Source organism: Malaclemys terrapin, chromosome 1 (assembly GCF_027887155.1).
Source record: "Malaclemys terrapin pileata isolate rMalTer1 chromosome 1, rMalTer1.hap1, whole genome shotgun sequence".
NCBI lineage: Eukaryota > Metazoa > Chordata > Testudines > Emydidae > Malaclemys > Malaclemys terrapin.
In genome coordinates this window covers 292,251,138-292,268,838 of record NC_071505.1, presented here as the reverse complement: position 1 = coordinate 292,268,838, position 17,701 = coordinate 292,251,138, and the positions used below count along the sequence as shown (strand labels likewise).

General features: G+C 45.5%; 1 long non-coding RNA gene across 1 annotated transcript in view; it reads left to right on the top strand.

Annotated features, from left to right (window-relative positions):
• LOC128829067 (uncharacterized) overlaps positions 1-12,623 on the top strand; it is a 30,955-nt gene extending 18,332 nt beyond the window's left edge. Inside the window, exon 3 of the long non-coding RNA XR_008443284.1 lies at positions 12,469-12,623. This is a non-coding gene — a long non-coding RNA (uncharacterized LOC128829067). The remainder of the gene's footprint in view (positions 1-12,468) is intronic.
• The last annotated feature ends 5,078 nt before the right edge of the window (positions 12,624-17,701 follow it).

Here is a 17,701-nt window from a genome sequence, read left to right as displayed (position 1 = left end):
TATGTTTACCTGCTTTAACCTTGTATATAACTCTCATTTCCTTTTCCTAGTTAATAAATATTTAGATAATTTATTATAGGATTCGCTGCAAGCTTTGTCTTTGATGTAAGATCTAAGGTGCAATTAATCTGGGGTAAATGACTGGTCCTTTGTGACTGGGAGTGACCTGAATATTGCTGTGATTCTTGGTGTAAGGGACCATCTGTCACAAAGGTATGCTCACCTGGGTGGCAAGACAGATCAGAGTTTCCAAGGCGACTGTCTGTGACTCCATGTGAAGGCTATTATAGTTCCTGAGGATTTTATATTTGATGATTGGTTGGTGAAATCTAAGTATAGAATTCACAATTTGGGGGTTGTGCCCTGTTTCCTAACAGTCAGCCCTGAGGTTGGTAACGATGCACTCGAGTCACTGCCAGTAGCTTTACACTTTGTTCCCTGGTCTCAGTTCAGATAGTGCTTTTGTTCTGTGCCAAACACTTGAAGTCTTGTGGCTGCTGAATTTTTGTTTCAACATCCTATTCTCAAAATGGCTTCAGGTCAAGCCACTTAGGCTTAAGCTGTATTAGTGCCACAGGTAAAGGTGCCCTTATTCATCTTCTCATCAGAACTTCTGCTGAAGATAGGCCGATGCAGATTTTGACATCTGTCTCTAAAGACTTTTCTTCTTCTGTCGGTGGCCATTCAACTTGGGCTCTAGAGTGTCTGCTGCTCTGAGTGCTTTCCCTGGTATGTGTTCTATGTTGAAAGAGAATGGCATCGAAATCTTTGAATCCTAGGTGAAAGTCATTCAGTGGTTTTGAACCCAATAACACCACTAGTGGCTTTTGGTCTGTTTCTGGGTTGAAATCCAAGCCAAACAGATATGCACTGAACTATTCACAGGCCCAAGTGACTAATAAAGCTTCCTTTTCCACTTGAGCATGACACTGTTTGGTTTCTGTGAGGCTTCTTGATACAAATGCAGCAGGTCTCCGGTCTTCTTCTGGCTGCCTTTATGTGATGCATCCACTGCTACTATTGTTGGATAGCTTACCGAATATTGTGCCAAAACAGGTGGAGATGTCAGTAATTCTTCTATTTTATTAAATGTATTTTGTTGTGGCTACCCCAGATCTACATATTGTAATCATCCAGGGGATCTCTTGAGGGTTGTGTTGGATGAACTAAACTTGGTAAGAATTTCCCAAAATGATTTGTCATGCCTAGGAATCTTCTTATAGCAGAAACAACTTTGGGTTTGGGTAAGGCAAGTAATGTCTTCACTTTGTCTGAATCCAGCTGAAAGCAACAGAGGGTCCTGTGGCACCTTTGAGACTAACAGAAGTACTGGGAGCATAAGCTTTCGTGGGTCAGAACCTCACTTCTTCAGATGCAAGTAATGGAAATCTCCAGAGGCAGGTATATATCAGTGTGGAGATAACGAGGTTAGTTCAATCAGGGAGGGTGAGGTGCTCTGCTAGCAGTTGAGGTGTGAACACCAAGGGAGGAGAAACTGTTTCTGTAGTTGGATAGCCATTCACAGTCTTTGTTTAATCCTGATCTGATGGTGTCAAATTTGCAGATGAACTGAAGCTCAGCAGTTTCTCTTTGGAGTCTGGTCCTGAAGTTTTTTTGCTGTAAGATGGCTACCTTAACATCTGCTATTGTGTGGCCAGGGAGGTTGAAGTGTTCTCCTACAGGTTTTTGTATATTGCCATTCCTGATATCTGACTTGTGTCCATTTATCCTCTTGCGTAGTGACTGTCCAGTTTGGCCAATGTACATAGCAGAGGGGCATTGCTGGCATATATAACATTGGTGGACGTGCAGGTGAATGAGCCAGTGATGTTGTAGCTGATCTGGTTAGGTCCAGTGATGGTGTTGCTGGTGTAGATATGTGGGCAGAGTTGGCATCGAGGTTTGTTGCATGGGTTGGTTCCTGAGTTAGAGTTGTTATGGTGCGATGCGTGGTTGCTGGTGAGAATATGCTTAAGGTTGGCAGGTTGTCTGTGGGCGAGGACTGGCCTGCCTCCCAAGGTCTGTGAAAGTGAGGGATCATTGTCCCGGATGGGTTGTAGATCACTGATGAAACTTCAGGACCAGACTCCAAAGAGAAACTGCTGAGCTTCAGTTCATCTGCAAATTTGACACCATCAGATCAGGATTAAACAAAGACTGTGAATGGCTATCCAACTACAGAAACAGTTTCTCCTCCCTTGGTGTTCACACCTCAACTGCTAGCAGAGCACCTCACCCTCCCTGATTGAACTAACCTCGTTATCTCCACACTGATATATACCTGCCTCTGGAGATTTCCATTACTTGCATCTGAAGAAGTGAGGTTCTGACCCACGAAAGCTTATGCTCCCAATACTTCTGTTAGTCTTAAAGGTGCCACAGGACCCTCTGTTGCTTTATACAGATTCAGACTAACACGGCTACCCCTCTGATACTTGAATCCAGCTGAATTCCCTGTTTGAGAATCGTCTGACAAATTTTAGCTGCTCCTTTCCAAATTCACATTTCAGAATGAAACCAGTTTGTTGAAAGCATCTCAGAACTGCATGTAGTTGCTCATCATGTTCATTTTTATCTGTGCCATATACCGACACATCATCTGCATGGCAAAGAATACCTGTTAAACCTGACACGAGATGAGAGATTCTCTTTTGGAAGTCTTTTGGTGTGGAAGATATACTGAATAGAACACACACACAAAACCCCACAGCACTTTCCAAATTAGGTGACATGTAGTTAATGGGATAGATTTTTAGCAAGGGGGATTTGCTAGAAGCTGGCTGTAGCATCTAACTTTGAGAAGACTGTGGCTTCTGATAACTGAGCTAACGTCTGGTCAACTGCAGGAATTATGTGTCTTTCTCTGCATATGCTTTTATTAAGGCCCAAACAAATCTGGATTTTGCCATTGGGCTTTGATACTACAACCATGCCTGCACACTAGTCAGTGGTTTCTTCTGTCTGGGAAATAGCCCCTATATCTTCCATTTCCTTTAATTCTTCTTTGACTTTTTCCTAGCAAGCATATAGGAATGTGACATGAGGCTGTCAGAGCAAAGGAAGTACTGATGGCACCAATTCTCTTTTGTACTCCCCCTAGAAAGCCCTGTGAAGACATGTGGACACATCTCCTGGATAGTTTGCTTTTTGCCATTCCAGTTTCTCTATTAGGTGTAGACCTTGTATGCTAGCAGCTCTAGTAGGAGAGTTGTCAGTCCTTGAATTACATATATTATTTGATGAAGAACATTCCATCCTTTCCCCAATTTCTCAAGGAACTGGCCACAAACACCCAAGGTAGTGTGACTAGCCCCACATCAAATTTTATTTGGTCTTTGCGGATCTCCATCTCAGGATCGATTATAATCTTTTATTGGAATGGAAAGGCCGACTGCCCCAGCATCAGTTTTAAATGTAAGGTTTAAGGACATTTCAATTCATGCTTGTGTACCAAGGAGTTGTCTCTCCTATTGAGAATATAGTCCCTAGAAGTACATCTGCATTGTCCTCTGATGATAACGCTCCCTCTTGGTTGTTTCCGCTACTCTTAGTGACCTGCGTGCTACTGCAAAATGTCCCATTTTGTAGCATCTCCTACATTCTGCTCCTTTTACTGGACATTGTTGCTAGTTGTGGCTGGGTGTCTTGCCACATGTGCCACAGCTTTTTCAAGCTTCCCTCTTATTATGGTTCCTTGGTCTCTCCTTCTCTAATTGTGCCACAGCTTTTTCAAGCTTCCCTCTTATTATGGTTCCTTGGTCTCTCCCTCTCTAATTGTGCACTGTTCTTGTGGTAAATTTGGTCTGACTGCTCCTGTCATATTTGTATTTGCTCTTCACTGCTGTTTCTTTAGGGTTTCTTGCTTTCTCACTTTTTGCTATAGCTTTTGCTCATGTGAGATCTGGGTCTAATTGAAGCTGTGCTGGTGAATTAGTGTCTCTTATGCCAACAACTATCCTGTCTCTTATTAGTTCTTCTTTTAACATTCCACATTTGCAATGTTTAATAACACTATGAACTGCAATAATAAAAGACTTCTCTGTTTCCCCTTGTTCCTGGCACTTCCTATTAAGATTAGTTCTTTCATATGTAATATTTTGTCTGCCTGTGAAATGGGCATCAAAAGCCTCTTTCTCTTTGGAGCATTCTTTCTTTTCCTCAGCAGGGCGGGGAAGGGCACACATCAACTGCATCACCCATGGCAAATATCAGAGCATTTATCTGGTATTCTTGTGCTTTCTTTGTTAAACCAGAAGCCATTTGGAATCACTCAAATCTACGGAGCCAGCAAGGCCAGCTGCCTGAGTTGCCAAAGTCAAACTTCTCTAGCGCAGCCATTTGCACTATGAGCTCCCAGCTTTCCTCCCTGATTTTCCACTTTCTCCACTCACTCATTGCTCTGGCAGTCTGGAGTGTCTCTTTTCTTTCCTTTACTCCTTCTTTATAGAGGGATTCACTCCTTTCTGACACCACATGCTGTGAGGACATGAACAAAGAGCCCTGCTTTAAGCAGCAACTAGAGAACTCCCCAGCCAGGAAGTCCCTACCTTTATTAGGCTCCCAGCTGCAACATATTCTGGTCCTCTCTGGTAACAGTGGAGAAGTTGGACAAGGAACTCTGTAATCACACCACAGACCCTCACCTGGGCATCCGTCCCTCACAGCAGCGACAGTGGTAGCAGGTGGGTTTCTCTGCAGGGAAGACTGGTGACAGGCAAGACATCCTACTGTCCTGTGTGAGAATAGGTCTTCATTGGTTTTTGAGGAAGGGAGTTCTCCCTTGACTGCTGATGGTCCCCCTCAGCAGTTGGGAGTGGTGGAGCAGATTTCCCTTGATTGATGCATGAGGAACTGTGAACTGGCAGACATGGGCAGGGAGAGAGGCAAGTTCCAGAGCCTAGCGGAGTCTCATACAATGCAGCAGTAGTTTGGTCCTTTCTCCGCTCCTCCTTTTGGGCTGGTGGAGATGAGGGAGTTGCATAGACTTCATGGTGAGCATGACCTGTCTCCCTTGCAGATCTAAAAGCACTGGTGCTGGACTCAATTAAGGAGTTCTGTTTGCAGCAGCTACTGTGATTGCTGTAACTCAGGGAGGGCCAAAAATTTTAACAAGCAGAGCTGGCCTGTTTAGCAGTCTTAGACACAGTAAGCCTGATGTGCAATGAAGGGAGAGTAAGCTTCTGAAAATGCACTAAAAAGCAAATGCATTCAGTCATCCTCCATAGACAAGTGAATTTAGGCAGCTGCTTATACAGCTAAAGGAAGAGTGCCATGGTATGCACCAGACCTAAATAAATTAGGAATGGGACAGAGACTGGGGAAATCTGAGAACTCAGAACTGAGTTCAATTCCAGTTTTGCCACAGACTTCCTATGTGACTTCTGGCAAGTCACTTAATCTCTGTGTCTCAGTTTCTCGTTTGTAAATTGAGGATAATAGCTCTGCTTTTCTCCCATGCTTTGTCTGTCTTGTCTAATTAGATTGTAAGCCCTTTGCAGGCAGGGGTTGTTTTTTATTATGTGTTTATACAGCATCTAGCACAATACTTGGGAGCAGGGACTTGAAATTTGGCAAGAGTGTTGTCAGGAGATGGCCTTTGTGTCAGGGATGTACCTTTTGCTGTCTCTGTGAAAATACACCCAGATTTGGCTAAATTATAAGCTTTTGAAAAATCACAGTTTGCACATGCTCACTGAAGACTTGCTACAGACTCATAGGTGAATTCCCCCAAGTTTTCATCTGCACTGAGCATGCTCCAGTCAAGGGCTGAACAGAACCTTTCCTGCAATTGGTCCGTTTTATGTTGGGGCCCAGGATAGGCATCAGAAGTGAGAGCAGGGAGACTGTTTTTCCTATGATCTCAATGCCCCTCTGTAACCTCTGGGAGAGTACATTTTAGAAAGCAACAGAGAGTCCTGTGGCACCTTTAAGACTAACAGAAGTATTGGAGCATAAGCTTTCGTGGGTGAATGCCCACTTCATCAGACGCAAGTAATGGAAATTTCCAGAGGCAGGTATAAATCAGTATGGAGATAACGAGGTTAGTTCAATCAGGGAGGGTGAGGTGCTCTGCTAGCAGTTGAGGTGTGAACACCAAGGGAGGAGAAACTGCTTCTGTAGTTGGATAGCCATTCAACTAGCCATTGGATAGCCATTCACAGTCTTTGTTTAATCCTGATCTGATGGTGTCAAATTTGCAAATGAACTGAAGCTCAGCAGTTTCTCTTTGGAGTCTGGTTCCGAAGTTTTTATGCTGTAAGATGGCTACCTTTACATCTGCTATTGTGTGGCCAGGGAGGTTGAAGTGTTCTCCTACAGGTTTTTGTATGTTGCCATTCCTGATATCTGATTTGTGTCCATTTATCCTTTTACGTAGTGACTGTCCAGTTTGGCCAATGTACATAGCAGTGGGGCATTACTGGCACATGATGGCATATATAACATTGGTGGACGTGCAGGTGAATGAGGCGGTGATGTTGTAGCTGATCTGTTAGGTCCTGTGATGGTGTTGCTGGTGTAGATATGTGGGCAGAGTTGGCATCGAGGTTTGTTGCATGGGTTGGTTCCTGAGTTAGAGTTGTTATGGTGCGGTGCGTGGTTGCTGGTGAGAATATGCTTAAGGTTGGTGGGTTGTCTGTGGGCAAGGACTGGCCTGCCTCCCAAGGTCTGTGAAAGTGAGGGATCATTGTCCAGGATGGGTTGTAGATCACTGATGATGCATTGGAGAGGTTTAAGCTGAGGACTTGGTGGCCAGTGGATTTCTGTTGGTTTCTTTTTTGGGCTTGTCTTGTAGCAGGAGGCTTCTGGGTACACGTCTGGCTCTGTTGATTTGTTTCCTTATTTCCTTGTGCGGATAGCGTAGTTTTGAGAATGCTTGGTGAAGATCTTGTAGGTGTTGGTCTCTGTCTGAGGGGTTGGAGCAGATGCGGTTGTACCTCAGCACTTGGCTGTAGACGATGGATCGTGTGGTGTGACCGGGGTGGAAGCTGGAGGCATGAAGGTAGGCGTAGCGGTCGGTGGGTTTTCGGTATACGGTGGTGTTAACGTGGCCATCGCTTATTTGTACTGTGGTGTCTAGGAAGTGGACCTCCTGTGTAGATTGGTCCAGGCTGAGGTTGATGGTGGGGTGGAAGCTGTTGAAATCGTGGTGGAATTCTTCCAGGGTCTCCTTCCCATGGGTCCAGATGAAGATGTCATCAATGTAGCGTAGGTAGAGAAGGGGCGTGAGTGGGCGAGAGCTGAGGAAGCGTTGTTCCAGGTCAGCCATAAAAATGTTGGCATATTGTGGGGCCATGCGGGTGCCCATGGCGGTGCCACTGGTCTGGAGGTATATATTGTCACCAAATTTGAAATAATTGTGCGTGAGGATAAAGTCACAGAGCTCAGCAACAAGTTGTGCTGTGTCATCATCAGGGATACTGATCCTGACAGCTTGTATTCCATCTGTGTGTGGGATGTTTGTGTAGAGAGCCTCTACATCCATGGTGGCTAGGATGGTGTTTTCTGGGAGGTCACCGATGCATCGTAGTTTTCTCAGGAAATCAGTGGTGTCACGGAGATAGCTGGGAGTGCTGGTGGTGTAGGGTCTGAGTAGGGAGTCCACATATCCAGACAGTCCTTCAGTGAGAGTGCCAATGCCCGAGATGATGCGGCGTCCAGGATTTCCAGGTTTGTGGATCTTGGGTAGTAGATAGAATAACCCCAGTCGGGGCTCTAAGGGTGTGTTGATTTGTTCCTGTGTTAGTGTAGGGAGTGTCCTGAGTAGATGGTGCAGTTTCTTAGTATATTCCTCAGTGGGATCTGAGGAAAGTGGCCTGTAGAATTTGGTATTGGAGAGTTGTCTAGCAGCCTCCTTCTGGTAGTCAGACCTGTTCATGATGACAACAGCACCTCCTTTATCAGCCTCTTTGATGATAATGTCAGGGTGGTTTCTGAGGCTGTGGATGGCATTACATTCTGCACGATTTAGGTTATGAGGCAAGCGATGTTGTTTTTCCACAATTTCTGCCTGTGCACGTCGGCGGAAGCATTCTATGTATAGGTCCAGACTGTCATTTCGACCCTCAGGAGGAGTCCATGTGGAGTTCTTCTTCCTGTGTTGTTGGTGGGAGGGTATCTGTGTATCAGTGCGCTGTTCAGTGTTATCTTGAAAGTATTCTTTGAGTTGGAGGTGGCGAAAGTAGGCTTCCAGATCACCGCAGAACTGTATCATGTTTGTGGGGGTACTGGGGCAAAAACAGAGTCCCCGAGATAGGACAGACTCTTCTGCTGGGTTGAGTGTGTAGCTGGATAAATTGATGATATTGCTGGGTGAGTTAGGGGTACCCCTGTTGTGGCCCCATGTGGCAGGTAGGATTTTAGACAGCTTACGGTCCTTTTTCCTTTGTAGAGAGGTGAAGTGTGTAATGTAGATCTCCTGTCTTATTTTAGTAAAGTCCATTTGTGTGGAGGGTTGGTTGTATATGAAAGTCTCCAGGTTGGAGAGCTCTTTCTTGATGTTTTTCTGTTTGCTGTATAGGATGCTGATCAGGTGGTTTCTCAGTTTCTTTGATAGTGTATGGCATAATCTCTCACTGTGCAGTATGTAGATAGCAATGGATTTTTCACCTTCAGTCCATTTGGTATGATGTCCATCCGTTTGCATTTGGAAAGGAAGATGATATCTGTCTGTATTTGTGCAAGTAGAAGGAGCCCAGGGAGAGGAGGCTAGGTTTGGAGGCTGGCAGGTGAAGGGAAGAAGTGGAACTGGGAGTCGAGGTGGGAGGAAGACTGGGACTGGCTGGGGAAGGAGACTGGGATGGCAAAACAATGGGGTGGGAGGAAGGAGGCGTGGAGAAGAGACTGATTGGATGAGAAACAAGGAGTGGGTAAATGGGACTGGCTGGTCAAGGAAAAAGGTGGTAATACAGGCTTCTCTTTGCTAATGTACAAATAACAAAGGATGAGGGGCGATGATATGTCCTGGTGTATGTATACTCCTAAAAGCACTGTTGGCTGGCTTGTGGCATTTCACTCAGGGAATGTAACCTTGGTATCTTTATAGGTCACGTTGACAGGTACAGCAGGCAGGGGCTGAATGGAAGGTTTTGACTGAATGTTCTCACTTGTTTATTTCCTGCTAGAACATTTCTAAGTGGCCTGTGAAATGTTTCAGGAGGGGAGTTGTTTACTCATATCAGCCCAGTAGCAAGGGAATGGAGAATTCAAATGAGCACATCCGATCACAAACCTAATGTGGAGTGAAATCTTCAGCCTAAATACAAGAAGGAGGCACTCATAAATGCTATTTTCCTATTGGTGAACCTGAACATTGCTATTTATGATTTAATGTTATGGCTGTTTGTGGGTATGTGTGGTACCTAAAATAGCTATTACCCAATGTATTTGGGCTCTGAACCACTGCCTGTCCTGTAGGAGAGCTGTACAACAGTGGGTGTCCCTGGAGGTCTCTGTCTTTAAGGCCAGAAGGAACAATCATGATAATCTAGTCTGACCTCCTGCACATTGCAGGCCACAGAATCTCACACACCCACTCCTATAGTAAGCCCTTAGCTTCTGGCTGAGTTACTGCAGTCCTCAAATCTTGATTTAGAGATTTCAAGTTACAGAGAATCCACCACTCCTTTAAATTCAAACCAGAAAATGCCCCATGCTACGGAGGAAGGCAACCTCAGCCCCGGGATTATTCCATGTTATGCAACCAGCATTCCTTTGGTGGCTCTGGGTTTTAAACCTATTTGTCATAATTTCAATCTATTTACATCACTTAGATTAAATTAAAAAAACCAAGCATTACATATTTGCTGCCAGGTTTTAAAGAAAGTCGAAGCACTGAACGGGTGGATGTCATTGGCTAAGCACGTGGAACCATAGTTTGTTGACAGGCTAAACCAGCTTTTGACAGCAGTAACCTCTTCTGCAAGTGCAGAGAGACTGTTTTCATTTCTTTCAGCTAGTTCAGTTCAATGACTAGTTCATTCAAAGGTGAGAAACCAACTGGAAGTTGAAAAAGCAAGGAAGCTGGTTTTCCTCTTCCAACCTATGAATTAAAATGAGGTGTGAGGAGAAAATGTGCTGGTTCTAAAATCTTGAAGTCCTGGTGACCAGTGTCACACGGGGTCCACGCATTGATAGGGTGCCTCCTACTGGCTGCACTGGGGATTAGCTCCTTCCAGGTCAAATACCCCCTTCTGGCACTTGTTCATGCACCCTGCCATCCTCCCTTTCTCTCTCTCTCTCTCTCATTGCAACTCAGGGTGCTCTCTGTCACGTGACCCTCTGGCCAGGTCACTTGTGATTTTCCCTTTCTGGGGGGGTTATCAAAGTCTCTCCATCCAAAATGGCAGCCTTCTCCCATGCTGCACTGACTGTGCCACTTCTCCAGTGACTAATAGGGGAAACCAGACCTGCCCTCTACTGTAGGTTCCAGCCCAGGGACCTTCTAATTAGCAGCTAAGTTCTGCAATGTCCCACCTTGCTGCCATTTCCCTGAGCCTTTTCCTACTCCACCTTTCTCAGGCTTTTGCTCCACCACCCTTCTGGATAAACCCTTCCTTCAGGCCCTGGGGTTTCTACTCTCCCTCTGGGTTTGTTTGTTTGTCTCTAACATTCAGAGAGTAGCCACAGGCTCCCTCGCTGCCATTCCCTCTGCTGCCAGCTTCCTGGCTTTATACTAGTCCTGTCTGTTCTTCTCAGCTGGCCTCCATCATCATTCAGGGGTTACTTAGGTCACCTAATTCCCCCCAGCTGTGGCCTATCCAGGTAACTGCCCCCTTCTCAGCCTCACAAATCCTTTCTAGGCTAGTGTGGGGTGAAAACCCTTTCACAGCCAGAAACCATCAGTTCAATTCACTAATACAGATAATACTTGTTTAATTAATCAATTAGTTTTAATGCAAAAGATGTTATGAGGAATGTGGATTTTTTTTTCTTATGTAATGAGCACATTTACTATAGCTTTGTTTCATTTTTAGGAATTAAATGCTGTTTTTGTGCATTTTTAATTTGATTTTAATTTCCATCCAAATAGAGTTTTACACAAATCGTAAGTTTAAAAGTAATCACCTAGTACAGGGGTAGGCAACCTATTGCATGTGTGCCGAAGGTGGCACGCGAGCTGATTTTCAGTGGCACTCACACTGCCCGGGTCCTGACCACCGGTCCGGGGGACTCTGCATTTTATTTAATTTTAAATGAAGCTTCTTAAACATTTTAAAAATCTTATTTACTTTACATACAACAATAGTTTAGTTATATATTATAGACTTATAGAAAAAGACCTTCTAAAAAAGTTAAAATGCATTACTGGCACACAAAACCTTAAATTAGAGTGAATAAATGAAGACTCGGCACACCATTTCTGAAAGGTTGCCGACCCCTGATCTAGTAAATAAGAAATGCATCATTGACCATTTTTTTACATAACAAAAATTCAGTATTTGAATAAATGTAAGTTAAGCTAAGTGCCAGGTATCAGGGGTAGCTGTGTTAGTCTGTATCCACAAAAACAGCGAGGAGTCCGGTGACACCGTAAAGACTAACAGATTTATTTGGGTATAAGCTTTTGTGGGTAAAAAACCCACTTCTTCAGATGCATGGAGTGAAAATTACAGATACAGGCATAAATATATATATAGTGGAGAACCAATGTTGAAGGCCAATTCAGTCAGGGTGGATGTGGTCTACTCCCAATAATTGATGATGAGGTATCAATACCAAGAGAGGAGAAATTGCTTTTGTAGTGAGCCAGCCACTCCCAGTCCCTAGTCAAGCCCAAATTGATGGTGTTACGTTTGCAAATGAATTGTAGCTCTGCAATTTCTCTTTGAAGTCTGTTTTTGAAGTTTCTTTGTTGAAGAATGGCTACTTTTAAATCTGTTGACAGGGCCGGTGCAACCATTTAGGCAAACTAGGCGGCCGCCTAGGGCGCCTAGTGGTTGGGGGCGCCTAAAAGCCTGCTCAGGCGCGGAGGTGGAGTGGAGATGAGCTGGGGAGGAGGGGGCGCGGTGAGGGCCTCCCGCAGTAACGGGGGGGCGCACAGGGGAACCACTCCCCGACCCAGATCACCTCCACTCTGCCTCCTCCGCTGAGCACACAGCCCCCGCTCTAAGTCTCCTCCAATCGGCGCCGCAAGCCTGTGAGGGGAGGAGAATTAGAGCGGCGCCCATGCGGGGTTAGCTTCCGCAGAGCGGGGGCTCCCCAGACAGGGTTAGCTTCCGCATGGAGGGGAGTCTCCCCAGGTGGGGTTAGCTGCCGTGGAGGCAGGTTCCCCGGGCTGGGTTAGCTGCCGCGGGGGAGGGCGGGGTTACCGGGGGGGGGGTGCAAGGTGGAAGTTTCAGCTAGGGCGCGAAACTTCCTTGCACTGGTCCTGGTTATTGAATGTCCAGGGAGATTGAAGTGTTCTCCTACTGGCATTTGTATGTTACCGTTCCTGATGTCTGATTTGTGTCCATTTATTCTTTTATGTAGATCCTGTCCAGTTTGGCCAATGTACATGGCAGAGGGGCATTGCTGGCACATGATGGCATATAGAACATTAGTAGATGTGCAGGTGAATGAGCCCCGGATGGTGTGGCTGATGTGGCTGGCTCACTACACCGTGACTGATTAGCCTTCAGCATTGGTTCTCCACTTGTAAGGTAACTCCTTTCTCTTCATGTGCCAATACATATTTATGCTTGTATCTGTAATTTTCACTCCATGCATCTGAAGAAGTGGGTTTTTTACCCACGAAAGCTTATGCCAAATAAATCAGTTAGTCTTTAAGGTGTCACCGGACTCCTCGTTGCTTTTAAGCTAAGTGGTTAAATAAATGTAGTGTGACCTCCTGGCTAGCATAAAGAAGCACCAAGCTTAGTGTAAGGCTACGTTTTGTTGGTTTAATGGTTACCAGTGAGAATTAACCTTTCTTTAGGAAAATGACTACAAAGTACAGATGCAAAACAAGATTAAAATGTATGATTTAAATCTAAGTTAATTGCTTGCAGTTTTAAATCATGACTAAAATTTAAATCAGTCCAGTCTGTTCTGGGAATGCACATCAGAGTAGAAAGTCCACCACACATCATTCCCCATCAGCACTGGCCAATGCAGAGGGTGGACTGGTACCATGGCCCCTCCCTTAGTACACTGCTCCCTGATCCTAGCGTTAGCCTGGAGAAGTCCTAGCTCCACAGCTCAAGCACTGTGATTGTGCCCCTTCACAGAGCCCAGCCACAAAGAAAGGGGCAGAGAGCTCTCTGTGCCCTCTCCTTCACTTGTGCACTCACACACGGTCTGCCCCTAATAATGGTAATCATTACGTAAGTGGGGAAAAGCATCCGCACACAAAAAGCATCCACTGGGCAGTCTTTGTGGTTGAGGTAAATGCAGAGTTAAACACTCAGACTGTCCTTCGCAGATGACCCACAATGGTTAGCAGATGCTTTCAGGCGTCTCAACTTTTAAAATTTCTCTGTCAGCTTCTCAGCTGTGAGGCACGTGTGTTGCATATGGAAACTAGAAATGTCTGCTGCCAAATCGGGTTTGCTGTGGCTTTTAACAGCCCTCTCCATTTACTGTGAAGATGCAGCTTTTCCCATGAAAATGTTGTTTTACTGATGCAAAAATATCTAGCAAAGAGACTGTCCTTGGGCTGCTGCCACATGCCAGACAGCCCAGGGCAGCAAAAACAGGGGATGGAAAGCCACAGCCAGGGCAGATTATCGCTTTCTTATCAAAGGGATCAATAGCTATAGATCAGGGGGTTCTGAATAGCTCATCAGATTAGGGAGGAGGCAGACAGTGTGTTTTGCTGTGGATCTGACTACCAAGCAGTAGCTATGAGAATTCACTGAATAACACCACAAATAAGCAGTGAGCTCACTATCTCGAGATAGCAGTGAGACCTGGCAGATGGATAGAGCTGTGCAGCCACCAGTAAACAGAGTCATTGGAGTGTGGAATGGATCTCCAGGAATGTCCCCAGCAGCACTGAGGAGTCCCTCAGGTGGAACAGTGTTCAGCGGATTGCCCAGGAATGATCTGGTTGTGCTGCCAACCAGGGGCCAATATCCACTGAAAATTTCAGAAAATTTCCCCCAACATATTCATCTCAGCTGGTTCCACCAACAAACTTTTCCTTCCTCCCTCCCAGCTCAGCAGCTCCCAGCCCAGACAGGCAGGAACATTCCTCCAGCTCAAGCAGGCCAGTTCCAGCCAGCCCCTGGATGTCCTTTTCATACACATCCTCGGGGTCAGACAGGGCTGGCCTCATCTCTGTGCTCTTTAGCTAGCTAGCATCACAAGACAATTTTATACACTTGTTTGTGTCTGCCAGCCTTGCCCCACTGCTCAACCTAGTGTTGGCTGGTCCACACTGTATATGACGTTTACATGGTAACGTTGGGGGGTTAGGGTGTGGAAGGGGGTCAGGGCTCTGGGCTGGGGGCACAGGCTCTGGGGTGGGGCCAGGGATGAGGGGTTTGGTGTGCTGGGAGTTGGGTTGCAGGAGGGGGCTCTGGGCTGGGGATGCAGGCTCTGGGGTGGGGCTGGGGATGAGGGGTTTGGGGTGCAGAAAGGAGTTCTGGGTGGGGGGGCTCATGGCTGGGGCAGGGGATTGGGGTGCGGACTTACCTCCGGCGGCTTCTGGTCAGCAGCGCAGCCTGGCCAATGGGAGTGTGGAGCCAGTGCTCAGGGTGGGGGCCCCTGTGGGCCCCGCCTAAAAGCTGGACCTGCTGCTGGCCGCTTCCAGGGTGCAGCGCGGTGTCGGAACAGGAAGGCACTAGCCTGCCTTAGCTGGGCAGAACCGCCGAGAGGACTTTTAACGTCCCGGTCAGAGGTGCTGACCAGAGTGACCCAGTGCCTTACATGCTGCGACCTAGTACTGGGTCGTGACCAGAACTTTGAAAAATGCTGTCCTAGGTGACCTTGGGCAAGTCACTTACTCTGTCTCTTCCTCAGTCGCTCATCTCTAATAATACTCTCCTAACTTACACAGGAGTGCTGGGAGGACAAATTCCTTCATGATTGTGGGGTACCCAGATACTACAGTGACCGGAGCCATAGGATGACAGGGATAGAAATAGAGGAGACAGGTTTTAAGCTATTTGCGGAAGGTAAGAGTCCAATGTTGAGAGTCCATTGTTAACTGAGGGCACACAGCACCATGCAGAGTGAAGAACAGACACTGAGAAAAGGCTGAAAAGGCAGAAAAAATAGTGGAGGGATTTTTCATGAATTTGTTGTTGAAATTTCAAATTTTCAAAAAGATTCAACCACTCTCAAAGGTTTTAAAATTTTGAAAAATGTTTGCAAAAACTTGTAATGAAAAGTTTCTGACCAGCTCTGGTGGAAGGCTCTGAGAAGTCTGTTCTCTCTTTCTGACTACACCGAAATTCTTGTGGCAACAATAGGCAGGGACAGGGAAGAAATATGTCAAGTTGGAACAGCTGGCAGCCCCAGAACAAAAGTAAATAAAGGAGGTAAAGCACCAGGAAGTGCCAATAAAAACGAATGGTAGGTCTGTTGTCAATTTTCAATTATAAGAATACTGTTTCCAAATGCAATCTGATTTCTTGCTGTAAAACTCAGGTTAAGAATCTAGTCCAAGATGATTTTTGAACTGAAAAATTATCAAGTCCAGGGACTATTGTGCTCATATGCTTTGGCAAATGAGATTGATTTTAATGGCATCAACACTGATTGTACAAACGGGACTAATTTACATGATGGTAGATTCCAAATATGTGAAAAATTACAGCTAACAGAGATTTATGATTGCTGTGTTCATGCTGGTGGAGAGCCGGGTTGTTGCTACGTATAATTTAATATTAGTTCCACTTGGATAAATTTTCCTAATGGTGTGTTTTTTTTTTTTTTTTAAAGAATGTTTATAGTCAAAAGTTTAAAAAAAACCAAATTGCTTGAGTTCATGGACTTAGCTAAATTGTACTCAATGTCCAGTACTTTTGTCCTGATAGATATTATCAGACGTGTTTGGTTGCTTATGAAATATGCAGATAAACTGCAGCTCATGCTCTACCAGATCCCTGCTGGCCGACGCAGCCTTTCCAGGGCAGTGTGCCAACAGGAGATACTCAGACACTGGCTGCTGCGCTTTCCTCTCCTGGCTGTTGTATGGTGGGTGGAGGGGCAGCCAAGTGGGGCTGGTGACATGAAAGTGGCCACGAGTGCTCCCTTCTTCCCCAAAACACTTGGTCTGGAATTCCCTTGAGCCACCATTGTCTCCCCATGAAAGAATATGAGGAAAGGTCCAAATTGTGTGTAACACAATTCCTCCTTTCTGAGCCTGGCTTTGCCCGGGTGCAGTGTATACTATGGGAAACATTCTCACATGTCTTGCCTGGAGTGCACTAGGCTATACAGAGAGCTTCCCCTTCCCCCCTTTCCTTTCCAAGCACAGGTCACAAGTAGAGCATAATATGGATCTAGTGTTTTTGACTGCTAGGCAGGGAATCCAATGGTGCTCCGTTGGGGTGTGGCCAACTGGTTTGGGGTGTGGCCAGGCTCCTGGCTCCCCTGCATTTATGGTGCCTTCAGCAAGAGGTGCTGGGGGAGAGGATGCATGCTGTGGCTATTTGAAGAAGTGGAAAGGAATGTTCTGGAGTGTGCTACACCTTGGCTCCCAGAGCCTTCCTGCCTTTGCAGACACAGACCCTCTCAACAGCCACTCCCCACAGGATTTATCCCTGGCTGGTTAGGTGAAATGTATATACGTCTGGGAACCTTACTAGAGGTGCTTTTCAAATATCAGTGGGTATTGTTCTGTTTGTTTTATATCCACAATGTTCAGCCATCAGTGCCTATGGGCTCTGATGTGAAGTCACAATTATGAAGCTGAGAACTACTTTTTAGGTTTATTAAAATAATAGAATAAAAACACATTCAAGGGAAATGCTTAAATAATAATCAACTTCACGTAACCATCTGTTGCTCAAACCAAATGGGTTCCCATTTCAATGCTAAAAGCAAGCAGGCCTGCAGTTTCACATTGTACTGTAAACAGCAGATAGCTCATTGCCCTTCTGAAGGCCGGATTTAATTCATACATGCTAATTTTGAAACTCCAATGGGTTGGATTTCAATGAAGGGTCATGTAATTGCTGATTATGAACTGTTTTTCCTCTCCTGGATTTCTTTCTGTTCCATTATTTCGATATACCTAGACATTTAGTTAGAGATTCTCAGCATCCTATATGTGACCTCGCTTAAAAACCTTGAAAAATTGGTTGGTAATCATTTAAACATTGGTCCAAGTAAAACAAATGTAACACCCTCTACTGGTTTGTGTTCAATGGTTCTTACATCAGCTCTGTTTTAAATGCCTTGCCAGGCTGACTAACTGAAAGACATTTTGGAATTGTTTGCAAATGGAGCCCAAAGGGAAGGGCTCCATTGCACCTGGTGCTGCCTGCAGATCATGAAAAAGATGAAGATCGAAATGGCCAACACCATCTTCCATATCAGCTGGTGACACTTCATACAAGGACACCTTCATGTCAGACTTTAATTTGCAAAGCTCTGCATCGATTTCCATCGTTTGACTTGCTGAAGTGCCACAGCAGAGCACTTTGAATGCTCCCAGGTTTTGTGTCTAAGAGACTTTGCTGAAATAAAACTTGCAAGCAACAGAGGAGCCAGCTTCCACTTTGCCTCCATTTAGGTTGCAGCCAGACATGGAATCCTGCTAAACAAGCTGATC